Source organism: Sorex fumeus, unplaced genomic scaffold (assembly GCF_029834395.1).
Source record: "Sorex fumeus unplaced genomic scaffold, SorFum_2.1 ptg000008l, whole genome shotgun sequence".
In the NCBI taxonomy this organism is placed as follows: domain Eukaryota; kingdom Metazoa; phylum Chordata; class Mammalia; order Eulipotyphla; family Soricidae; genus Sorex; species Sorex fumeus.
In genome coordinates, this window is record NW_026606065.1 from 90,718,897 (window position 1) to 90,745,916 (window position 27,020).

The following is a 27,020-nucleotide window of genomic DNA, read 5'->3' on the forward strand; positions in this document are numbered from 1 at the left end:
CAAAATTTCAAGCATCTAATTTGAAATTAAGATCACAAAAAGACTGAAAACTACACAGAAGTAAAAGGTGCTTTAAAAACTGAAACTAGAAAAAAAATAGTTTGTTTTAGATGAAAAGGTATTTCAAATCTGAAAATTATTGAAGCATATATGATTACTGAGTGTAACTCAGGGGAAATCCATATTGAGAGGGCTGTTTGAGTATTATGACCAGGGAAATAGCACAGGGACTAGAACACTCCTAGATCCCTACCAGAGCATGGCCTAGCCCTGGGGCCCTCTGACTCAGATGGAGCCCAAGTGGTCCCCCAGCTCTACCATGCCTGAATTTAATCACACCTTCAGGCCTTACAATTTGCCACTATGCTGGTTGGCCCAATATCAAATGGGAGTTAGTTGCCCCTGACTCCCCTGAGCACTACTTGAGAAGTAAAAATATATATTTTATATCTATAACATATGCAATAAGTATACATATACACTCCCTGAATACCACCAGGAATGAAACCCTGAGTGCAGAGCCAGGGGTAAGCCCTTAGCACCACTGGGTGTGGCCGTCCAAACAAAGAAAAATAAAAACAAACCATAAAAAAAAGGTTCAAAAGATAAAAACTTTTCATCTCAGAATGCTTTCAAAATATGAATTAAGGAAGTTGATATAACGGCAGCATATCTTACTTGTACAACTATTCCAAGTGAGTAATACTTCCATGTCTGCCTTCCCCAAATACATACAGCATGATGTAAAACAAATTCACTTTAGACTAAAAGTATAAAGATATTCATATTCTCTACTGATCACATCATTCATGAATCACCATTATTGAGTTAGAGACCAGATTCTAAAAGAATACTGACAGGTTATCTTTATAGATTTGAAAACATTCTTTAATTTGGGAAAAATAATATTAAATACTAAATATATGACAAAGTTGAAGTCATTTATTCATTCCATCATTCACCAGTTTATTTATTAGACACTAGAACTTACTATTCAAAGAAACTAAAGATGTTTCCAGACAAGGAAAAGCCCATCAACTAAATTACGGGGGGGGGGGGGGGGGGAAGCATATAAATGTGTATACTTTATCTTACTCCAAAAATGGTGCAGAGAAGTCTTACAAAAGATATAAAATATAAAAGAAGACATGAATTTTCAATAGTTGAGAAAGAAGATACAAAGAAAATATTATAATTGGGGACAAGAAATTAGATTCAAGAAGTAGAATTAATTTTCTTTCAATAAAAAGTGCTCATAAATATGAATGACTATTAATAGGAAAAGCAATACATCACCTAACCTTACATGACAATATTATTCTAAATACTTTACATATACCAAATAATTTAATTCTCCAATTTATGAGAAAGAAGATACTATCTTCATTTTACAGATAAAGATTCATATCAAAGAAAGTCTACAAAGGTGGAGAGCCCAGGGCCAGTAAATATGTCTTTCAACAAGTCCTTGTAAACAATAAAATCTCATGTAAGAACAGCTTCACAGTCCTCTAGCATTCCAGACATCGGACTGCAGAGACAGTACAGTAAGTAAAGCATTTGCCTTGTTTGCAGCTGACCCAAATAGATCCCCTGCATCCCATATGGTCCCCCAATTCCCCCGGTAGTAATTTCTGAGTGCAGAGAAAGGAGTAACCGCAGAGAACTGCAGGTTGGCCCAAAAACAATCAATCAATCAAAAAATGTCAGTAACTTAAAGGTATTTGTTTCTAATTTTCAATACTGTATTTTGCATATCACTATCACTGTCCTCCCACTATTCATCAATTTGCTCAAGTGGGCCCAGTAACCTCTCCATCGTGAGACTCGTTGTTACTGTGTTTGGCATATCGAATACATCACGGGGAGCTTGCCAGGCTCTCTGAGAGGGGCGGAGGAATCGAAGCCAGCTCGTCTGAGTCAGCTGCGTTCAAGGCAAACGCCCTACTGCTGTGTTATCATTGTAACAACACTAAAACATCAACTTGAGAAACTAGTCCAGGGAAAGGTGGGGAAAGGATATAGTACAGTGGCAGAGCAACTGTCTGCTTGTTTTGCCTGTGTGAGGCCCTGGGTTCAATCCCTTGCTGAAAGGAAAGGAGAGAAAGTGAGGAAGGGGAAGAAGGAGAAGAAAGGAAGGCAGAAGTGAAATGAAAAGAAGGGACGCAGGAGTAAAGGAGATGACAACTAGCCCTTAAGCTAACATTTGATGTTTAAAGATGACAGATTCTCTAGTTAATGCTAGTTTTATTTCTGTGTATGAAACACCTCTCTTACCATTTGTAAGTAATAAACAAAAATAACTGGTTAAGGGATTAGCTCAGAATTCAAACTTCCTAGATTCACATTTTAGTTACAACACTTAACTATCTGGCCTTAATGGCGCCACTTTCTCTCAGTCACTATACCTACTGTATGTAACGAAAAATCATAGTTCATATAGTAACTTTGAGTACTAAATTGAGTAACTGGGTTGTTAGCACTTGGGAAGAGTTAGCCCTGTAGGTAATGATCAGTTAAGCTTTGCTATACCCCAAGTTTTAAACTAAAAAAGTAGATCTCAGATCAAATACATCTTAGTACAATGAAATGGCCAACTTAAAATCCTCCCAGAAGGGGAGATGCATGTTGAAAGCAGACTATGGACTGAACATGTTTGCCACTCAATGCCTCTTTTGCAAACCACAACACCCAAAAGGAGAGAGAGAACAAAAGGGATTGCCCTGCCACAGAGGCAGGGGGGATGGGGGGGATGGGGGTGGGAGGGATATTATCCATGGTGGTGGAAAATGGGCACTGGTGGAGGGATGGGTATTTGATCATTGTATAATTGAAACCCAAGCACAAAAAAATTGTAAATCAACAACTGTACCTCATGGTGTTTCACTAATAAAAAAAAAAATCTTAGAGTATTGACTAAATTCCTGAGAATTGTGCATTTTTTTAGATTTTAGTTGTCATTCATCATGACAAAGTCAAACAACAAACATTGTTCATCTTACTTAAACAACTATTTAGGTATGTCCCATTGACTTGAGTTACTATTATGAGCTGTGTACACCAAAGACAGATAATTCAGAAGGGCTTCTCTGTAAGTGAACCACATAAAGAAATACAAAGATTTGAAAATCAATGACAAGGATATTTACTGAAGTAACAGAAGCAAAAATCAAGTTTATGCCTAAGAGCTTCTAAGTAAACCTATGTAGTAAGTGGGTGAACAATGAAGAATTTTTTAGACTGAGTTTAAGAGCCTTCAGTTGAATCTGGTATAGCTAAGAAACACTATAAAACAGATCAGTAAGAGAAATGGTCTCACAGGGAATAAAATTGATTACCTTTTTTTGGTCTATGGGGGGGACAGGCCACTGCACAGCCAGCAGTGTTCAGACATCACTCCTGGTAGTGTACAGAGGCCATACAGGATGCCAAGAACTGAGTCTGAGTTAGCTGCATCTAAGGCAAGAGACTTATCCACTATACCATCTCACTGTCACCATAAATAATTTGCTTTTAGTGGAATCAACATTTAATATGTGCAATTCTAAAAGTCATGGGGTCATACATAAGGTCTAAGTTTCCATATTGCACCAATTTTTAAAATAGAATGCTTCTTTCATAAACTTTTTTTTTGCTTTTTTGGGGTCACACCCAGCAATACACAGGGGTTACTCCTGGCTCATACACTCAGAAATTACTCCTGGCAGCGCTCGGGGACCATATGGGATGCTGGGAATTGAACCAGGGCCGGCAACGTGCAAGGCAAATGCCCTACCCACTGTGCTACCGCTCCGGCCCCACCATTCAATTATTAAGAAGTAAAATGGCTCTCATTTCATTGCCAGAATTTATTTAAAATAGTTCACATTTTATAAAATGAGTTTTATCATTTTATGTGTCCTTTCCAAGCTTTATCTTAACACAATACAACAGTGTTAAATGAGGCTCACAGCTGAGAAAATTTTCATTTGAATTTAACTATTTATAATAAACAGCTCAATAAAAGTTCAATATATATCAACTTAAGCATAACACAAAGCAGAAATAATTCCCCTTTAAACAATTTTCTAACAATATTGTAAAGAAAAGGGAGACTTGTCCTGTTAGAAAATTAATATAAATGAGGTTAAGTAACAGGACTAAAGTCACGCATCAGTAGCAAGCTTAAGATCTTAATATACATTAGAAAATACAAGGGAACACCATGCTACTTAGTCTGAGGTGCAGAATTATAAAAACAGAGGAAGTACATTTAATACTCACTCTAAAAGAATATTAGTGTATGAGTACAATGGTTAAAGCATTTGCCTTACACACAGCAGACCAGAGTTCAATCCCAGCACCCTTATAGTCTCTTGAGCCTGCAAGGAGAGATCCCTGAGCACAGAGTCAGAAGTTAAGGCCCTCTGTACCACTGTGTGTGGCACAAAAGCAAACAAAAATAATTAATTAATTAATTAAAGTAAAGTTCAAAATTACAGAATTTTCTTTACTCAGACCCTCCTATAATTCTAAAAGGTATTTCTTCTGCTTAAGAAAACTAGATTACAATGGTATCTTCAAAGATGCCACGCCACTGGCCGAGCAAGTGAAAACAGAGATAGATAAATGGGACTATCTTAAACTAAGAAGCTTCTGCACCTCCAAAGAAACAGTGACCAAAATACAAAGACAGTCTACAGAATGGGAAAGGATATTCACTGAATACACATCTGACAAGGGGTTGATATCCAGGATATACAAAATACTGGTTAAACTCCACAAGAAGAAAACATCCAACCCCATCCAAAAATGGGGCAATGAAATGAACAGAAACTTTCTCAAAGAAGAAATCCGAATGGCAAAAAAGCACATGAGAAAATGCTCTACATCATTAATCATCAGGGAGATGCAGATCAAAACCACAATGAGATACCATCTCACACCTCAGAGACTGGCCCACATTCAAAAGAACAAAAGCAACCGATGCTGGCGTGGATGTGGCGAGAAAGGGACACTCCTTCACTGTTGGTGGGAATGTCCACTGGTTCAGCCCTTCTGGAAAACAGTATGGACGATTCTCAAAAAATTAGAAATTGAGCTCCCATTTGACCCAGCAATACCACTCCTGGGAATATATCCCAGAGAGGCAAAAATGTATAGTCTAAGTGACATCTGCACTTGTTTGTTCATTGCAGCACTCTTTACAATAGCCAGAAACTGGAAGAAACCTGAATGCCCAAGAACAGATGACTGGTTAAAGAAACTTTGGTACATCTACACAATGGAGTACTATGTAGCTCTTAGAAAAGATGAAGTCATGAAATTTACATACAAGTGGTACAATATGGAAAGTATCATGCTAAGCGAAATGAGTCAGAAAGAGAGGGATAGACATAGAAAGATTGCATTCATCTGGGGGATATAAAGTAACAAAGTATGAGATTAATACCCAAGAATAGCTGAGATCAGCACCAGGAGGATTACTCCATAACTTAGAGGCCAGCCGGGTAAAGGGCTGTCCAGATAGAGAAGGGAGCACCAAATAAAGGATGTTTGGAGGATCCTCCCAGGAGGGGAGATGCATGTCGAAAGTAGACTACTGCCTCTTTTGCAGACCACAACACCCAAAAGGAGAGAGAGAACACAGGGGATTGCCCTGCCACAGAGACAGGGGGGATGGGGGGATGGGGTGGGAGGGATATTATCCATGGTGGTGGAAAATGGGCACTGGTGGAGGGATGGGTATCTGATCATTGTATAATTGAAACCAAAGCACAAAAAATTGTAAATCTACAACTTTAAAAAAAATAAAATAAAAAAAAAAAAAGAAAACTAGATTACAATGGTCCTTCAAACTCAAAAACTGGTCAAAACCCATTTTTAGAAACCAATGCTTATAGTTTATATTTCTTACATTTTTACTTCATAGTTCTAGAAAATCCATGATCTGAATTAAAATGAGTGGAAACATCTAACGGGTTTCTCCACTTTTGCATCACTGACAACCCAGCCTGGAGAATAGTTCTGGAAAGCTGTGCATTATAAAATGCTTAGCAACGTGACATACTCACCGAATGCCCATAGCATCCCTTAGCCCACCATCTTCCCTTTGAATCACAGTCATTCATTATTTTAAAATATTATTAAGAACTGGTCTCAAAAACTCCAAAAATGCTACGTTTTACTGGCAGTTGACATTTTTGATTTTACTCTGCTCACTGGAATCACATAAATTAAACCTAATCTTTCTTTTTTTCTGATAGATCTTCATAAACTTGACACTAGCCATCAAGTCTTCCTAAAATAATTCCTCTTCTTCAGATTAAGAATCGAGGTTTCCCTGGAAGTAACCTGAATGCCCAAGAATAGATGACTGGTTAAAGAAACTTTGGTACATCTACACAATGGAGTACTATGTAGCTCTTAGAAAAGATGAAGTCATGAAATTTACATACAAGTGGTACAATATGGAAAGTATCATGCTAAGCGAAATGAGTCAGAAAGAGAGGGATAGACATAGAAAGATTGCATTCATCTGGGGGATATAAAGTAACAAAGTATGAGATTAATACCCAAGAATAGCTGAGATCAGCACCAGGAGGATTACTCCATAACTTAGAGGCCAGCCGGGTATCCTAGAGGAAAGGGCTATTCAGATAGAGAAGGGAGCACCAAATAAAGGATGTTTGGAGGATCCTCCCAGGAGGGGAGATGCATGTCGAAAGTAGACTATGGAGTGAACATGTTTGCCACTCAATGCCTCTTTTGCAGACCACAACACCCAAAAGGAGAGAGAGAACACAGGGGATTGCCCTGCCACAGAGACAGGGGGGATGGGGGGATGGGGGTGGGAGGGATATTATCCATGGTGGTGGAAAATGGGCACTGGTGGAGGGATGGGTATCTGATCATTGTATAATTGAAACCAAAGCACAAAAAATTGTAAATCTACAACTTTAAAAAAAATAAAATAAAATAAAGGGGAAAAAAAAATAAAAAAAAAAATAAAATAAAAAAAAAATAAAAAAAAAAAAAAGAAAGTATCATGCTAAGCGAAATGAGTCAGAAAGAGAGGGATAGACATAGAAAGATTGCATTCATCTGGGGGATATAAAGTAACAAAATATGAGATTAATACCCAAGAATAGCTGAGATCAGCACCAGGAGGATTACTCCATAACTTAAGAGGCCAGCCCGGTATCCTAGAGGAAAGGGCAGTTCAGATAGAGAAGGGAGCACCAAATAAAGGATGTTTGGAGGATCCTCCCAGGAGGGGAGATGCATGTCGAAAGTAGACTATGGACTGAACATGTTTGCCACTCAATGCCTCTTTTGCAGACCACAACACCCAAAAGGAGAGAGAGAACACAGGGGATTGCCCTGCCACAGAGACAGGGGGGATGGGGGGATGGGGGTGGGAGGGATATTATCCATGGTGGTGGAAAATGGGCACTGGTGGAGGGATGGGTATCTGATCATTGTATAATTAAAACCAAAGCACAAAAAACTGTAAATCTACAACTTTAAAAAAAAATAAAATAAAATAAAGGGGAAAGAAAAAAAAAGAATCGAGATTTCCGAGGAAATGGATAAATTCCTAGACTCCTACAGACTCCCAAGGCTGAACCAAGAAGACCTGGAATACCTGAACAGACCTATCACCATCAAGGAAATTGAACTGGTAATAAAAAGTCTCCCCAAGCACAAAAGTCCTGGCCCGGATGGATTCACTAGTGAATTCTTCCAAATCTTTAAAGAGGACTTACTCCCAATGCTCTTTAAGCTTTTCCACGAAATTGAAATATCAAAAACACTTCCGAACAGTTTCTACGAAGCAAATATCACACTGATACCAAAAGCAGACAGAGATACCACAAAGAAAGAGAATTACAGGCCGATATCCCTGATGAACACAGATGCAAAGATCCTCAACAAACTACTAGAAAATAGAATCCAACTACTCATCAAAAAGATCATACACCATGACCAAGTAGGATTCATCCCAGGGATGCAAGGATGGTTTAACATTCGGAAATCAATCAACATAATCCACCATATCTACAACAGAAAAGATAAAAAGCATATGATCATATCAATAGATGCAGAGAAAGCATTTGATAAGATCCAGCACCCCTTTATGATGAAAACCCTAGCCAAAATGGGTATAGAGGGGACCTTCCTCAACATAATTAAAGCCATCTACCACAAGCCTACAGCAAGCATCATCCTCAATGGGGAAAAACTGAGAGCCTTCCCTCTAAGATCAGGGACGAAACAGGGATGCCCACTCTCTCTACTGCTGTTCAATATAGTACTGGAAGTACTTGCAATAGCGATTAGGCAGGAAAAAGATATTAAGGGCATTCAGGTAGGAAAGGAAGAAATCAAGCTCTCACTATTCGCAGATGATATGATACTCTACTTAGAGAACCCAATAACCTCCACCAAAAAACTCCTCGAAACAATAGACTCGTATAGTAAAGTTGCAGGTTATAAAATCAATACCCAAAAGTCCATGGCTTTCCTATACGCAAACAGTGAGAGAGAAGAAAGCAACATGAAAAAAAAAAATCCCGTTCACAATTGTGCCCCAGAAAATCAAGTACCTAGGAATCAGCTTAACTAAGAAAGTAAGGGACCTGTACAAAGAAAACTACAAAACGCTACTTCAGGAAATAGAAGAGGACATGAGGAAATGGAAAGATATCCCCTGCTCATGGGTCGGGAGACTTAACATTGTCAAAATGACAATACTACCGAAAGCATTGTATAAATTCAATGCAATCCCTATAAGGATACCCATGACATTCTTCAAAGAAATGGAGCAAACACTCCTGAAATTTATATGGAACAATAAGCCCCCACAAATAGCTAAAGCATTTCTGGGGAAAAAGAAAATGGGAGGAATCAACCTCCCTAACTTCAAACTTTACTACAAAGTGGTAATAATCAAAACAGCATGGTACTGGAACAAAGGCAGAACTGCAGACCAATGGACAGGGTTGAATACACTGACATCTCCCCTCAATCATATGATCATCTAATCTTTGATAAAGGTGCAAGTAATGTGACGTGGAGTAAGGAAAGTCTCTTTAATAAATTGTGTTGGCATCACTGGACGGCTACATGCAAAAAAATAGGCTCAGAACTCTGCCTAACACCATGTACAAAAGTAAGATCAAAATGGATTAAAGACCTCAATATCAGACCAGAAACCATAAGGTACATTGAAGATAAAGTTGGCAAAACCCTCCATGACACTGAAGCTAATGGTATCTTCAAAGATGCCATGCCACTGGCCGAGCAAGTGAAAACAGAGATAGATAAATGGGACTATCCTTAAACTAAGAAGCTTCTGCACCTCCAAAGAAACAGTGACCAAAATACAAAGACAGTCTACAGAATGGGAAAGGATATTCGCCGAATACACATCTGACAAGGGGTTGATATCCAGGATATACAAAATACTGGTTAAACTCCACAAGAAGAAAACATCCAACCCCATCCAAAAATGGGGCAATGAAATGAACAGAAACTTTCTCAAAGAAGAAATCCGAATGGCAAAAAAGCACATGAGAAAATGCTCTACATCATTAATCATCAGGGAGATGCAGATCAAAACCACAATGAGATACCATCTCACACCTCAGAGACTGGCCCACATTCAAAAGAACAAAAGCAACCAATGCTGGCGTGGATGTGGCGAGAAAGGGACACTCCTTCACTGTTGGTGGGAATGTCCACTGGTTCAGCCCTTCTGGAAAACAGTATGGACGATTCTCAAAAAATTAGAAATTGAGCTCCCATTTGACCCAGCAATACCACTCCTGGGAATATATCCCAGAGAGGCAAAAATGTATAGTCGAAGTGACATCTGCACTTGTTTGTTCATTGCAGCACTCTTTACAATAGCCAGAAACTGGAAGAAACCTGAATGCCCACGAACAGATGACTGGTTAAAGAAACTTTGGTACATCTACACAATGGAGTACTATGTAGCTCTTAGAAAAGATGAAGTCATGAAATTTACATACAAGTGGTACAATATGGAAAGTATCATGCTAAGCGAAATGAGTCAGAAAGAGAGGGATAGACATAGAAAGATTGCATTCATCTGGGGGATATAAAGTAACAAAGTATGAGATTAATACCCAAGAATAGCTGAGATCAGCACCAGGAGTATTACTCCATAACTTAGAGGCCAGCCGGGTATTCTAGGGGAAAGGGCAGTTCAGATAGAGAAGGGAGCACCAAATAAAGGGTGTTTGGAGGATCCTCCCAGGAGGGGAGATGCATGTCGAAAGTAGACTATGGACTGAACATGTTTGCCACTTAATGCCTCTTTTGCAGACCACAACACCCAAAAGGAGAGAGAGAACACAGGGGATTGCCCTGCCACAGAGACAGGGGGGATGGGGGGATGGGGGTGGGAGGGATATTATCCATGTTGGTGGAAAATGGGCACTGGTGGAGGGATGGGTATCTGATCATTGTATAATTGAAACCCAAGCACAAAAAATTGTAAATCTACAACTGTAAAAAAAAAAAAATAAAATAAAGGGAAAAAATTTAAAAAAAAAAAGAATCGAGGTTTCTTCAGCCATATCTTATCTGGCATCATCAAGATTCCTCCAAGCTTTGTCATGATGCCCTAAATTCAGACCACACATAATGCTGTTTCTCAGGGTCCGACAAAATAGATTTGGGTTCCCAGACTCCATGTATTCATATTTCTGGAATACAACCCCATATCATATAGGCTTTTGGGGGGTTGTCTCATATAATATCAGTATTTTATTAATACTGAAATAAAGCTCCTATTTGAAAAGCAAAAAAAAAAAACTGGTCAAAACCATAATTCAAATTATACAAAACAAAGTAGCTGGGCCCTTTAAATGGCAAATAAAACAATTTTACTCTATCTACATAATAGATAGTCATAGGAAAATCTATGAAGAACAAACGCTTTCCTTTTCCTCTTATTCTTTCTCCTTGGATTCAGTCACGTATAATTAGATAAGACATCAGCTGATCACCTATTAACAGAACAGACTTTAAAGGTGGCAAAGAGTGCAGATCTCACAAATAGAGTTCACAAGGTGGGAAAGACCCAGATTGGTTGGGGTCAAGAGAGCAGAAAAGGTAATAACGTGAGAAAGCAGGCCAGCGACTGAAACAAAAATCAGGTCAGAATTAAGCACAGAATATCGTCAGGGCTCTGATAAAAAGGAAAACCTAGAAAGATGAGCTGCCATTCCCTACAGATCCTCTGCTGTGGAACATGGGTAAACTGCTAACACAGCGAAGGAGCACATTCCCCAAATGGGGGTCGGATGCAGAGGGACAACAGTTGGACACAGGCATGTGTCCCCAGAACCAAGTGGTTGTACAAATAGGTTGAAAGATAGCAGAGGTGAATCAGGCTCTAGCCACTGCAAGCGCTAAGTGGACCACTGGGTTAAAGCTAACTGAGAAGCCCCATGACAGCAAACCCTTGGCAGGGGTTCAGAGGCACACAAATCAGTGCCAATCTGTCAGAATCTTCAAACAGAAATCAGTCACTGCAATCCAGGCCTGCGCAAACCCGACCCTCACCTTATCTGCCATAGAGCACCCCAGATGCAATGAAGAAATGTGGTAATTAATATGCAATGGATGAAGACAAAAGCCCAGGAAGGACCCAAAACCCAAGCACACAAGAGTTCTCTATACTGCCTGATAAAAGTCTTCAAAGTAAAATTGGTGAAGAAATCCATTAAATGAGAAAAAGAGAAAACAACTCCAATGAGGGGAGAGAAAGTATGAAAAAACTTCAACAAAAAAATTAACCAAACTATAGAACATGAGGTATGAATCAGTTGGCTCATAGACAAGATTGATGAAGTCACCCAAAAAAGCAGAAGGGAGAGTAAACAATCAAGAAAAATGAAGAAAATGTTAACAACCTAATGGGGAAGGAGAGGGGAAGTAGCATTGGTGGAAAATATTATAGCCAAGAAATTCCCCTGAGCATCAATAGTAATACAGGCATTCTCCACAAAAACAAAACAAACAAAAAAACCTCAATTACTCAATAAAACTTCACATATCAATTATCTAGAAAAATAGTTACAAATGAAACCCAAAGAGCATCAGGGTGGAATCAATAAAACATCAAGTGAAATTAATGCTATAGAAATCACAAGCACAATTCAGAAGATCCATGAGCCCAAGAAAATGAAACTGGAAGGTGAAGAATGAAAAGAATCCTAGGAAGAACGGCAGAGGGACAAGCACTTGAATGACAGGTGTGGTGCAGAAGCACTGTAATCCTAAAACAGCATGGTAATGTGGTATCTGTAAATGATAACTGAGTAAAATTATTATAGAAAAAAAACTTTAAAATTCTAAGAAATACTGTCACTGTCCTCCCATTGTTCATCGATTTGCTTGAGCAGGCACCAGTAATGCCTCCATTGTGAGACTTGTTATTACTGTTTTTGGCATATCGAATATGTCATGGGGAGCTTGCCAGGCTTTGCTGTACAGGCAGGATACTCTTGGTAGCTTGCCGGGCTCTCCGAGAGGGGTGGAGGAATCGAACTCGGGCCAGCTGCGTGCAAGGCAAACGTCCTACCCGCTGTGCTATTGCTTCAGCACAAAATTCTAAGAATACAAATAATAAAAGTAGTTCAGAACAGTCACTAAGCAAACAGCAACCCCTGACAAAATCAAAAAAGATACAAAATTCCGAATTACAAAGATACAACATTACAATATGCAAAATGTTCAGTTGCCAACAAAATAAAAACTATTGGATAAGAATAGAAAAAGTTAATGTTTCAGTTGACTCTTCTCCTCTATGCTGTCTATTTCTATTTTCCTACTCTTACTCCACTGAAGTCACTTACTGAAAGCCAATCAAATTACTTTTACAAGCAAATTAAATGCAAATTATAAATTCATCATATCACTGATTTCTAAACAATGAGTCCTCAAGATGAAGCTATTATCCCTATAGTTTTATGAATAAAAGTGAAAATATGATCATTAAGAACACAACTTTTGCTTGATGAGTACTTGTTGGGATTCAGGTAATCAATGTATAGAGAGTCGTTTAACTCAAGTGCCTCTGATATAGGTCTATCAAAGAAGGAAATAGATGAATCAAATTAAGTTAAATAAATTGTTTAAAGCCCCAAAGCTAGTGTCAGCAATGTTGACAATGGCAGAAACTGTTCTTGTCAACAGCATCAATATCAGAATTAAGAATTCTATTAATCCTAGCCGTAAACATCCAGAAAATATAAATATGCATATTCACAAGTCATCTAACCTTCAAAATCTGTTGTACATTAGTATGTATAATAAAAGTATTTTATTTTTATGAATAGTAGATACATGCCATTTGAATGTGAACATAATCAAAGTTAATGATCCAAAAGCTAGCTGACAACCTAAAGAGAAAATAATAGAAAATTACTTGCTAGTTTCCAATTTCTTTCACACCAGTACTTTCAACAAGTAATTCATTCCTACTGGCAATCTTTCTATAGTACAGAATTAACTATACCCATGAGTATAACAAATGCTATTACAAATACAGTACACAAAAGCTCTAGGGAAGAGAGAAGAAAACAAAGGAAACAACTATCAGACAAATAAGTGCCTTTCTTAAAATATAAAATAAAATTGGATAAACATGCAGTTTACTAAAAAGCGCATAACCACTTTTAAAATACTTTATATGATATAATAAATAAGTATACCTAGCTGCTAGATGGCAAGTACAATAGAGTAAAAAATTAAAGTATTAATTTCCAAACCACTACATGTTTTTGTATTCGAACTCCCAGCCCATTATTTAAGATCCTAATCTGCTTCATACTTCATATAAAAAAAAATTCAGGGAGATAAAGATTTATAATATTCTGTATTTCACTGCATAATCACCACAAATTTTTTGTTACTTATTATTTATTCTTTTTTAAGTGAGTATTTTGGTCCTCTTTATTTTTTTTCCTTAAATTTTTATTAGTGAAACACCATGAGGTACAGTGTGGGAAGCCAAGAGCCCTCTCATAGACCCTGGCCATGGTTCCCATGTTAGGAACTGCTTGGGACAGACATTGGTGACAGTCTCCCAGGACTTCCTGATCTCAGCAGATACCAGATCTATAGCCACACATCAGGCTGACAGCTTATCTGGCCTTATCTATAGTAACCTCCAGGATGCATCTACTCCCTAAGACCCTTTGATATACAAATGTAAAGCTCAGGATGCACCTACTGCCACAAGACCCTTTGATGTGCAAATGTCTACCTTGAATGTTAGGTAAAGCTCTTGTTGCTGACCTTACCATATATGGTTATATTGCCTCTGCTCCTGACTGAGCTGCCCAGACCCTATATAAACAGCCTGTATCCCTCAATAAAGCCTGTCCCTTTTTCTCTCTGTTTCTAAACTGTACTCTGTCTCTTGTGTCTCGTGTTCATTCGGTTGGTCCCTCCTTGCACCATCGGATCAATCCTCGGGCCACCTCCGCGGGCCGGAGAGTGGTTACCGGGGCCCCCTGCAACTGGCGCCCAACGTGGGGCACGAACCCACGACCCTGAGATTAAGAGTCTCATGTATAAGTTTCCTTATTTTCCTAAACAGTGGCAATTTATAGGATAACAATTGGATTTGTTCATTCTTCCTTGATACAAGGAGCTAAGGTTTATCAGGCTACACCCATCACAGTGCTCCTGAGTCACCTCTATTCCTTTGTTTTTCAGTAACCACTTATATATGCTCTCCTCCCCAACCAGTTAATCAGCTTTTCCCCTAGTCAGAATCTGTTAATTTGTAAGATCCGATCCTTCTAGGACACTGAACTTGTATTGTAAATTGTGAGTCAATCTGCTAAGTGAGAATCTGTCCTAGAAGAATGTCCTGACTAGTTTGGATGAAGCTAAACATTTTTTCCCTTTCAAACTGCCTTCAGTAAAAAATTTCAGTATACTGAAAGAAGCAGCTTCCCTTATCTCACAGAAACCTTGCTGTTAGAGGCAGCTTCTCTCACAGAGAGATCTCACTCAGGTGCTAGCCAGGCCTGATCTTTGAGATGTAGATTGGTCTTTGATGTGCTAATCCAAGTGCTTGTAGCTTGTAAAAGGTGAGGCCAAAATTACTGGCCTGCAGATGTAAAGAAGCAATGTATGTTTTGCTGCCTCAATGTTCTTTCTTCTTTTGATGACATCACTATATTGCCCTTTTAGAGGTACCATGATCTATATGAGGAGATTTCAGGGCTCTCTACTAGGAGGTCTGAGAGAACAGGGGAAAACATGTTTGAGAGAACCTGAGTTTCTTTTATGGGATATAATGAGACTGTAAGAATGGGCTGGGAGAGGCAGAAGAGATACAAGAGTGAATGAAGAGAGGATTGGAATAAACCGCAACTAAGGTCAAGCAGCCTGGCCATAAGGTTTCCTTCCTTTTCCTGCCCATTGCCATCCACCTCCCTGGAGTTGGGGACACTACTGAACGTGGGCGGTGGGAAAGATAGATTGCTGCCATCCTTTTTGTGTTCACACAGCAATTCAAATATTTTGTTTTCTTATGCTAATATCAAAGTTTGGTTAAATAATCCAAAGGGTTTTTTCTGTGTCTGAAAGCATGTTTGTATTTTTGTGAATTGTTATCTCTGAGACTCTTCGTAACTAAAATTTCTAGAACTTCTAAGAGTTATAAAGTGGAATAATCTCAGATGTCAGCCTTCTGTAATGGTCTCTGTCTGAGAATGGAGAATTTCATGGAAAATGTGGGAAATTTTACTAACTACATTGTTAATCAACCTGTCCAGTGCTTGAAAGTACATGCTATTATTTATTTCATGCAAAACCCTGTCACCAGGTATCAACCTAGCCCTGTTTTTCAGAAAGCTTTGTACACAAGTGTGAAATACTTAATGTTTCATAATAATCTATGAGTGCTTTAATCTTTTGTATTTGTGTTTTCCTGGAAATCAGAATTTTAAGATGTCTTCTGGTTGATTTCTAATGTAAAGTGATCTTTTGCCCAGTGAACATACCTTGTAAGAGCTTTAATTGTGAGCATTTTTTAAGGCTTTTTGAGTATCTATGGAAGCATTGCAGAGTACAGTTTTTGTTAAGTGAGATTAAGATAAGATCAGCACCATTTCTGCCTCCTCTCCAGTCTGGCTCTGCAGACACTCTCTGGGCCCTAGTGGTTGCCTCCTTTGACCCGACTGAGGATGCCTGGTGGCTCTACTTAGTGACAGGCCTGACTCCTCATTTTGCTGCCTCTGTTTTCGACTCCTCTTCACAGTTCTGTATGACTGTTCTGGTGGTCCCCGTATTTTGTACCACCCAACTTCCACCCTTTATGATTACTGGTCCCGGCGCGATGTTGCCACACCCCACCGTCCACCAGGAGCCTGTCATCGCCCTCACCATCTCTGCCCTGTTCACCCTTGGCCTTGCGGGCACCGGTACGAGCATCACCACCATGACCTCACAGCACTCCGGTTTAGCTACACTTCGTGTCGCCGTGGATACCGATTTAGAGCGCCTTGAAAAATCCATCTCTCACCTCGAGGATTCGCTAACGTCGGAGATTGCCCTTCAAAACCACCCAGGACTGGACTTGCTCTTTATGAAAGAGGGGGGATTGTGTGCTGCCTTGGGGGAGGAGTGTTGCTTTTATGTTAACCACAGTGGAGTGATTAAAAACTCCATGCTTGAACTAGGGAAGGTTTGGAGCAGAGACACTGGCAACCTGAGTCTTCTAGCTCTGGGCGGGCCCTGCACACTCTACTTCCTTACTTGTTGCCACCCTTGAGTCCCCTGACTGCCCTTTTATTGATTGCTACAGTTGGCCCCTGCATTTTTAACCGAATTATCGCTTTTGTTAGACAACAGATAGCTTCTCTATCTACCAACCCCATATAGGTGCACTATATTCGCCAGGCTATGGAAGATGCTAGGCTGTCACAGGCCTCCGCTGGGTCAGTTGAGCTCTCCCGCCTGTCTATCGAATGGACCATCCCGTCGCGGGAGTAGTGGCGTCGGACCCACTCCCTGCACCCCCTTTTTTTTTCGTTTTGGAGCCCGTGAGTTGCAAGGCAAAGCACTGCAAGGGATGGCCCTGTGGCCAGTTTCCGACTCCCTGAGAGGCATGCTGGGTCTGCATGGAGGTTCCTCTGTCCCTGCCTTTTTCCACAATTCCCTTCTAGCAAGGAGTATTGAGGGATGGGCATCTCATCCTCCCCTCCACAAAACAGAGGTATTTTGCAGTCTCGGGGGGACCCAGCCACTACCTCCCTGAACGAGGCTTTTATATAATATCGAAGGGGGAGATGTGGGAAGCCAAGAGCCCTCTCATAGACCCTGGCCATGGTTCCCATGTTAGGAACTGCTTGGGACAGACATTGGTGACAGTCTCCCAGGACTTCCTGATCTCAGCAGATACCAGATCTATAGCCACACATCAGGCTGACAGCTTATCTGGCCTTATCTATAGTAACCTCCAGGATGCATCTACTCCCTAAGACCCTTTGATATACAAATGTAAAGCTCAGGATGCACCTACTGCCACAAGACCCTTTGATGTGCAAATGTCTACCTTGAATGTTAGGTAAAGCTCTTGTTGCTGACCTTACCATATATGGTTATATTGCCTCTGCTCCTGACTGAGCTGCCCAGACCCTATATAAACAGCCTGTATCCCTCAATAAAGCCTGTCCCTTTTTCTCTCTGTTTCTAAACTGTACTCTATCTCTTGTGTCTCGTGTTCATTCGTTGGTCCCTCCTTGCACCATCGGATCAATCCTCGGGCCACCTCCGCGGGCCGGAGAGTGGTTACCGGGGCCCCCTGCAGTACAGCTGTAGACTTACAAATTTTTGTGCTTCGGTTTCAGTTATACAATGATCGAATACCACACATACCTCCACCAGTGCCCATTTTCCACGACCACTGATCCCAGTATCCCTCCCATTAGACTGAACATGATTGCTACCACAAATTTTTTTTAACTGGTACGTGGAGCGCAACCATTTGTGCGTGTGTGCATACGCATGTGCATATATTACATAAAAGTCACTTATTACTAACTGTCCTTGGTATAAGATTAGAATACACAGAATACTTGTGAACATGCATAAGATTTTTTTTGTTTGTTTGTTTTCTGTTTTGTTTTTGTTTGTTTGTTTTATTTTTATTTATTTTTTTACAGTTGTAGATTTACAATTTTTTTTGTGCTTGGGTTTCAATTATACAATGATCAGATACCCATCCCTCCACGAGTGCCCATTTTTCACCACCATGGATAATATCCCTCCCACCCCCATCCCCCGATCCCCCCCTGCCTCTGTGGCAGGACAATCCCCTGTGTTCTCTCTCTCCGTTTGGGTGTTGTGGTCTGCAAAAGAGGCATTGAGTGGCAAACATGTTCAGTCCATAGTCTACTTTCGACATGCATCTCCCCTCCTGGGAGGATCCTCCAAACATCCTTTATTTGGTGCTCCCTTCTCTATCTGAACTGCCCTTTCCTCTAGGATACCGGGCTGGCCTCTAAGTTATGGAGTAATCCTCCTGGTGCTGATCTCAGCTATTCTTGGGTATTAATCTCATACTTTGTTACTTTATATCCCCCAGATGAATGCAATCTTTCTATGTCTATCCCTCTCTTTCTGACTCATTTCGCTTAGCATGATACTTTCCATATTGTACCACTTGTATGTAAATTTCATGACTTCATCTTTTCTAACAGCTACATAGTACTCCATTGTGTAGATGTACCAAAGTTTCTTTAACCAGTCATCTATTCGTGGGCATTCAGGTTTCTTCCAGTTTCTGGCTATTGTAAAGAGTGCTGCAATGAACAAACAAGTGCAGATGTCACTTAGACTATACATTTTTGCCTCTCTGGGATATATTCCCAGGAGTGGTATTGCTGGGTCAAATGGGAGCTCAATTTCTAATTTTTTGAGAATCGTCCATACAGTTGTCCAGAAGGGCTGAACCAGTGGACATTCCCACCAACAGTGAAGGAGTGTCCCTTTCTCGCCACATCCACGCCAGCATTGGTTGCTTTTGTTCTTTTGAATGTGGGCCAGTCTCTGAGGTTGAGATGGTATCTCATTGTGGTTTTGATCTGCATCTCTCTGATGATTAATGATGTAGAGCATTTTCTCATGTGCTTTTTTGCCATTCGGATTTCTTCTTTGAGAAAGTTTCTGTTCATTTCATTGCCCCATTTTTGGATGGGGTTGGATGTTTTCTTCTTGTGGAGTTTAACCAGTATTTTGTATATCCTGGATATCAACCCCTTGTCAGATGTGTATTCGGTGAATATACTTTCCCATTCTGTACACTGTCTTTGTATTTTGGTCACTGTTTCTTTGGAGGTGCAGAAGCTTCTTAGTTTAAGGATAGTCCCATTTATCTATCTCTGTTTTCACTTGCTCGGCCAGTGGCATGGCATCTTTGAAGATACCATTAGCTTCAGTGTCATGGAGGGTTTTGCCAACTTTATCTTCAATGTACCTTATGGTTTCTGGTCTGATATTGAGGTCTTTAATCCATTTTGATCTTACTTTTGTACATGGTGTTAGGCAGAGTTCTGAGCCTATTTTTTTGCATGTAGCCGTCCAGTGATGCCAACACAATTTATTAAAGAGACTTTCCTTACTCCACGTCACATTACTTGCACCTTTATCAAAGATTAGATGATCATATGATTGAGGGGAGATGTCAGTGTATTCAACCCTGTCCATTGGTCTGCAGTTCTGCCTTTGTTCCAGTACCATGCTGTTTTGATTATTACCGCTTTGTAGTAAAGTTTGAAGTTAGGGAGGTTGATTCCTCCCATTTTCTTTTTCCCCAGAAATGCTTTAGCTATTTGTGGGGGCTTATTGTTCCATATAAATTTCAGGAGTGTTTGCTCCATTTCTTTGAAGAATGTCATGGGTATCCTTATAGGGATTGCATTGAATTTATACAATGCTTTCGGTAGTATTGTCATTTTGACAATGTTAAGTCTCCCGACCCATGAGCAGGGGATATCTTTCCATTTCCTCATGTCCTCTTCTATTTCCTGAAGTAGCGTTTTGTAGTTTTCTTTGTACAGGTCCCTTACTTTCTTAGTTAAGCTGATTCCTAGGTACTTGATTTTCTGGGGCACAATTGTGAACGGGATTGTTTTTTTTCATGTTGCTTTCTTCTCTCTCACTGTTTGCGTATAGGAAAGCCATGGACTTTTGGGTATTGATTTTATAACCTGCAACTTTACTATACGAGTCTATTGTTTCGAGGAGTTTTTTGGTGGAGGTTATTGGGTTCTCTAAGTAGAGTATCATATCATCTGCGAATAGTGAGAGCTTGATTTCTTCCTTTCCTACCTGAATGCCCTTAATATCTTTTTCTTGCCTAATCGCTATTGCAAGTACTTCCAGTACTATATTGAACAGAAGTGGAGAGAGTGGGCATCCCTGTCTCGTCCCTGATCTTAGAGGGAAGGCTCTCAGTTTTTCCCCATTGAGGATGATGCTTGCTGTAGGCTTGTGGTAGATGGCTTTAATTATGTTGAGGAAGGTCCCCTCTATACCCATTTTGGCTAGGGTTTTCATCATAAAGGGGTGCTGGATCTTGTCAAATGCTTTCTCTGTATCTATTGATATAATCATATGCTTTTTATCTTTTCTTTTGTTGATATGATGGATTACGTTGATTGATTTTCGAATGTTAAACCATCCTTGCATCCCTGGGATGAATCCTACTTGGTCATGGTGTATGATCTTTTTGATGAGTAGTTGGATTCTATTTTCGAGTAGTTTGTTAAGGATCTTTGCATCTGTGTTCATCAGGGATATCGGCCTGTAATTCTCTTTCTTTGTGGTATCTCTGTCTGTTTTTGGTATCAGTGTGATATTTGCTTCGTAGAAACTGTTCGGAAGTGTTTTTGATATTTCAATTTCGTGGAAAAGCTTAAAGAGCATTGGGAGTAAGTCCTCTTTAAAGATTTGGAAGAATTCACTAGTGAATCCATCCGGGCCAGGACTTTTGTGCTTGGGGAGACTTTTTATTACCAGTTCAATTTCCTTGATGGTGATAGGTCTGTTCAGGTATTCCAGGTCTTCTTGGTTCAGCCTTGGGAATCTGTAGGAGTCTAGGAATTTATCCATTTCCTCGAGGTTTTGATGTTCCGTGGCATAAAGCTTCTCAAAGTACTCCCTGAGGATTCTCTGAATTTCTGTGGTTTCTGTTGTAATGACCCCCTTTTCATTTCTGATTCGGTTTATTAGGGTTTTCTCTCTCCCTTTCTTTGTGAGTTTTGCTAGCGGCTTATCGATCTTGTTAATTTTCTCAAAGAACCAGCTTTTGGTTTCATTGATCTTTCGGATTGTTTTTTGGGTTTCCATCTCATTAATCTCTGCTCTGAGCTTTATTATTTCCTTTCTCCTGTTCGGGTTGTGCTCCTTTTTTTGGTCCTTCTACAAGCTCTTAAGCTGTGAGGTTAGGTTACTTATGTGTGTTCGCTGCTCCTTCCTGAGGAATGCTTGTAGAGCTATAAGCTTTCCTCTTAATACAGCCTTTGCTGTGTCCCATAAGTTTTGGTAACTCGTGTTCTCATTTTCATTCGTTTCTAGGAATCTTTTGATTTCCTCTTTGATTTCCTGTCTAATCCACTCGTTGTTCAATAGTGCACTGTTTAATTTCCAGGTGTTTGATTTAGTTTTCTGTTTTTGTGTGTGATTTACTTCTAATTTCAGCGCATTATGGTCTGAGAAGATTGTTGATACAATCTCTACCTTCTTAATTTTATGGAGGCATGTTTTGTGGCTCAGCATGTGGTCTATCTTGGAGAATGTTCCATGGACGCTTGAGGAGAATGTGTATTCAGCTTTTTGTGGATGAAGTGTCCTGTATATATCTACTAAGTCCCTTTCTTCCATTGTTTCCCTCAAATGAAGTATGTCCTTGCTAAGCTTGAGTCTGGTTGATCTATCAAGAGGTGACAAAGCAGTGTTGAAGTCTCCCACTAGTACTGTGTTGCTATTGATGTCTTTTTCCAAATCTATGAGTAGTTGTTTTAAGTACTTTGCTGGTCTCTCATTAGGTGCATATACATTTATTATTGTAAGTTCTTCCTTTTGTACAGATCCTTTGATCAATAAGAAATGGCCTTCACTGTCTCTTATGACCTTCCTCACTCTGAAATCGATGTGGTCTGATATTAGGATGGCTACCCCAGCTTTTTTATGGGAGCTGTTTGCCTGTAGGATTGTTTTCCAGCCTTTGACTCTGAGTCTGTGTTTGCTTTGACTATTGAGATGCGTTTCTTGCAGGCAGCAGAATGTTGGGTTCAATTTTCTAATCCATCCTGCCACTCTATGTCTTTTAATTGGTGCATTTAGCCCATTGACATTGAGAGAGATTATTGTTATGGGATTTTGTCCCATTGTTCTGTTAAAATTTGGTGTATTTGAGGGGCCTTTCTTGCCTTAAAGTAGCCCATTTAGTTGTTCTTGTAACCATGGTTTTGAGTCTATGAAGTTCCTGAGCTGTTGTTTGTCTGTGAAACTGTGTGTTGTTCCTTCTATTATGAATGAGAGTCTTGCTGAGAAAAGTATTTTTGGAGAGGCATTTATTTCACTGAGTTTTTTCACTATGTCCCACCACTGTTTTCGGGCCATGAGGGTTTCATCAGAAAAATCAGCTGTGAATTTTAAGGATGCTCCTTTGTAAGAGATTTCTTTCTTCGATCTTGCTGCTTTCAGAATTTTGTCTCTGTCTAAGGTTTTGGTCATTTTGATCAGAATGTGTCTTGGGGTATTTTTATTCGGATTTCTTCTAGCTGGTACCCTTCGGGCCTCCTGAATGTGGTCACAAGTTTTCTTCAGCTCTGGAAATGTTGTAGCAATGATTTCTTTGACAGTTTCTTCTTCATCGAGGTTTTCTTCCTGTCCCTCTGGGACTCCAATAATTCTTATGTTACCCCTCTTGGCTTCAACACGATCTTCTCTTGCCATCTGTTCCCGAATTGTGAGTCTCTTTTCCATTTTCTGCTCTTTTCTGGAGAGTCTCTGAACTTCATCTTCGAGTTCACTGATTCTGTTCTCAGCAGCTGTTACTCTGCTGCTGAGGCCTTCCACTGGGCTTTTCAATTCGCCTACGAGATTTTTCAGGTCTGATATTTCTGATTGCATTTTCCTCATTTCTGCCTTCAGATCCTCTTGTCTTCTATTGGCATTGCTTTCCATTGTTTCTTTTAATTCCCTAAGCATCCTAAGTAGCTCCCTCCTGAATTCCTTGTCAGAGAGGTTGTCTAACACTACAGTACTGTTGGTGTCATCTGGGCTAGACTCTTCAATATGAAAGTTTGGTGGGCTTTTGCGTTGCTTTACCATTGTGAGAGGTGTGGTTTAGTCCTTCACGTTCACTGTTACTATTCTGCTTGATATGCAGTGTGAGTTAAGATAGGCTTATGAGTTATTGGCTACTGTGTTTCTAGTGGCTGAACTAAACTAGAGAAGTTTCCATCTAAGAAGGTAGCTTATGGTTCCTAAGGCATATGTAGTGGGAAAATATTTCCCACTCCGGAAAGAGTCCCTGGCACTGGCGAGGAGTTGGGAACGTCTCCTGTTTGGAATTGGAGCCATTCAGCTTTGTTGCCCAGAGCTGGGCCTCCGTGCCTGTCCCGCGCAGCTCAGGGGTTGAAAACCGGCTGTCTAGGGGCTGGATCTACGTGCGCATGCCCAGAAAGGGTCCCAGGCCTTTGGAGGCGGGCTGTACCTGTTTGAAATTGGAGCCGTTCAGCTTTGTTGCCCAGAGCTGGGCCTCCGTCCATGCATAAGATTTTAATAATCCAAATCAATGTGCATCATTTCTTTGTGTCAGTTTAGCAAATATTTTTCTCATCTTAAAAAATAAAGTGGCAGGAGAAAGGAAATAATGAAACAGAGCAGATATCAGCAAGCTGGAATCCCAAAGAACAATCCAAAAGATCAACAAAACCAAGAGCTGGTTTTTTGAGAAAAAAAACAGGATCAATAAACCTCTAGCAAGAATCCAAGAAAACACAGAGGGATAATCCTAATAAACCAAATCAGAATTCAAAGAGGGATATCACAACAGAAACTATAGAAATCCACAGATCATCAGACATTACTTTGAGAATCTTTATACCAGGAAACAAGAGATCCTTGAAGAATCTTGAAGAAATGGATAAATTTTTGGATTCCTATAAACTCCCAAGACTTGAACCAAGAAGTTCTGGAATAACTGAAAAGACCTATCACCATCGTCGAAATTGAAATGGTAATAGAAAGTCTTCCCATAAACTAATGCCCAGGAACAGATGAGTTCACTAGTGAATTCTTTCAAACCTTAAAAGAGTGCCTATTGACAATCTTTTTCAAGAATTTCCAGGAAAATGAAGGAATCTAAACACTTCAGTTTCTATGAAGCAAATATCACCTTGATTCCCAAGCAGACAGAGACAGGAAAATAAGAAAAGAAAATTATAGACCAATAGCGCTGATGAACACAGATGCAAAGATCCTCAACAAAACGCTAGCAAATCCAATCCCACAATTCACCAAAAATATTATATACCATGACCAAGTAGGATTCAGCCCAGGCATGCAAGAATGCTTTAACATTCACAAGTCAATCAACATAATACACCATATTTTAGGATAACATTAGCATGTCCTTTCTCCCTTGCACAAGGAGCTTAGGTTTATTGGGTTACACCCATGACAGTGCTCCCAAGACACTCCCATTCCTTTGTTTATTGGAATATAGCTCTAAACATTTTTAGGCTTAACACTGGTTTGTCCTTTCTTCCTGCTGCTGAGAGCTTAAGTTTATTGGGTAATACCCAACACAATGCTCCAGAGGCATTCCTATCCCTCTGTGTTTATCTGTAACCTCTTTCTTTGTGTTCTGCTTCCCCAACCAGTCAATCACCTATATCACCTAACCTGTTAACTTGTACGGTCACCACTCCTTCTAAGGACACTGGACTTATATTCATAAATCAAATAATGTGTTTCTCTTCTCCTTACGTTCTTTGCATAGTTACTTCAAAGCAATGTCCTTTTTTTATATGCACAGTAAGACAGTTAATGCTATGCTTTGGTAACTTGGAAGTTAACTGACTCCAAAAAATATTCGCTCCTGGGCATTTTCTTTCTCGACTTAAGCCACAATTGCCCTTAGTTCTGAATGCCTCAAAAGCAAGGTCCCGATGAGGGACTGGATAAACCCAGGACAAGCTGTGAGCTACCCTGGCATCAAAATGGGCTAGGCCTGTGCCATAAAACTTAACTATAAGTTAAGAGCACAGCCACGGAAAAATTTTGTCATGATCCAAAAAGTAACAACTAGATTAGGACCCTGCTACGGTTAGGAAAGACTAATCTGGCCTGAGCACTCCAGTCTGAGATCTATAGCGAGAAGACCCCAGGAGAGCCATCGTTTAAGCTTAATGTATCAATGTCTCCATGTAAAAATGACTAATATTAAAAATGTTTATAAGTTTGTTGTTACTGTGTCTGGCATATCCAATACTCTCGGTATTTTGTTGGACTAAGGAAAGGAGAAACATGCCCAAAGAGGGACAGTCTCTTGCTGAATGAGAATATATCTAGAAGCTTTCCCTGAGGGAAGGATTTTACCTCTATTGATTGTATGACCACTGTATCACTGTATCTCTGTCATCCCATTGTTCATGGATTTTCTCCAGCAGGCACAAGTAATGTCTCCATTCGTACTGGCCCTGAGATTTTAGCAACTGCCAAATTGGAAGCTCTTTCAAGGTCAGGGGAATGAGGAGCATCATTACTACTGGGTTTTGGCATATCAGAGGGCTGGAGCGATAGCCCAGCGGGTAGGGCGTTTGCCTTGCACAGCCGACCTGGCAGACCCAGGTTCAATTTCTTCGTCCCTCCTGGAGAGCCTGGCAAGCTACCAAGAGTATCTCGCCCACACAGCAAAGCTTGGCAAGCTACCCGTGACGTATTCGATATGCCAAACACAGTAACAACAAATCTCAACAACAAGTCTCACAATGGAGATGTTACTGGGCCTGCTCAAGCAAATCAATGAACAATGGGAGGACAGTGCTACTTTGGCATATCAAATACACCATGGGGAGCTTGCCAGACTCTGCTGTGTGGGCAGGATACTCTCAGTAGTCTGCCGGGTTCTGTGAGAGCTAGAACTAGACAATAAGCTTGAAATAGACAAACTTCCGAGAGTTTGTTTTATAGTCTCAGAATCTTGGCGGATGATCTGATTACACGGTGCCAGGGGCAGATGGTGAATGCAACTGTCTAGCTACTGGAAGAGAGAGGATCTGGGTGGAGGAGGCCCAGTTCCGATCAGAGCAGGCTTGGAAATCTCAGGCCCGGATCACGCACACCTGGGTTCCTCTGCCGGTTCCTTCATGCATGAGGCTTGTCTGAGTGTGTGGAGAGCAGTCTCAAGCATAGTTGTGGCTGGTTCCGGAGGTCTTCAGCTACCGGGGCTCGGGGTCGAGAGGGAAATTCAACCCACCCCCATTCAGGAGGCCCTGGTAAAGGCAGCCAGGCATGTGGGCAGGAGACTCTGCCTGAGGGTGATCATTGTATCACTGTAATCCCCTTGTACCTAGATGTATTGAAATAGCACCAGTTAACGTCTCTATTCTTCCCAACCCTGATATTTAGCAGCCTCTCCGAACTCGTCTTTCTTAACAACTCTTCTTCCAGAGGAATCAGACCTGTTATAGTTACTGCTTTTGAACATCGGACATGCCACGGGAAGCTTGCCAGGCTATGTCCGTGTGGGTGTGACACCCGGTGGCCTGCCAGGCTCATCAAGATATAAAATATATATATATATGTATATATATTTCTCTCCAAATTTGTTGCCTACTATCTGAACCCCATCAAACATGGTGTGGTAATTATGGAAAATGGATAGAAAGTGTCTTATAATTTGCAGCCGCACAGTCCAAACAGCGGCCTAGAGCGTGGCGGCTGGTGGGTAGTGGATGTCAGCTGCC

The 27,020-nt window shown here is 40.4% G+C and overlaps 1 protein-coding gene across 3 annotated transcripts in view; it reads right to left on the bottom strand.

Moving 5' to 3' along the window:
• Positions 1-27,020, bottom strand: part of NBEA (neurobeachin) — a 663,869-nt gene that overhangs the window by 564,918 nt on the left and 71,931 nt on the right. The gene's annotated exons all lie outside the window — the stretch shown is intronic.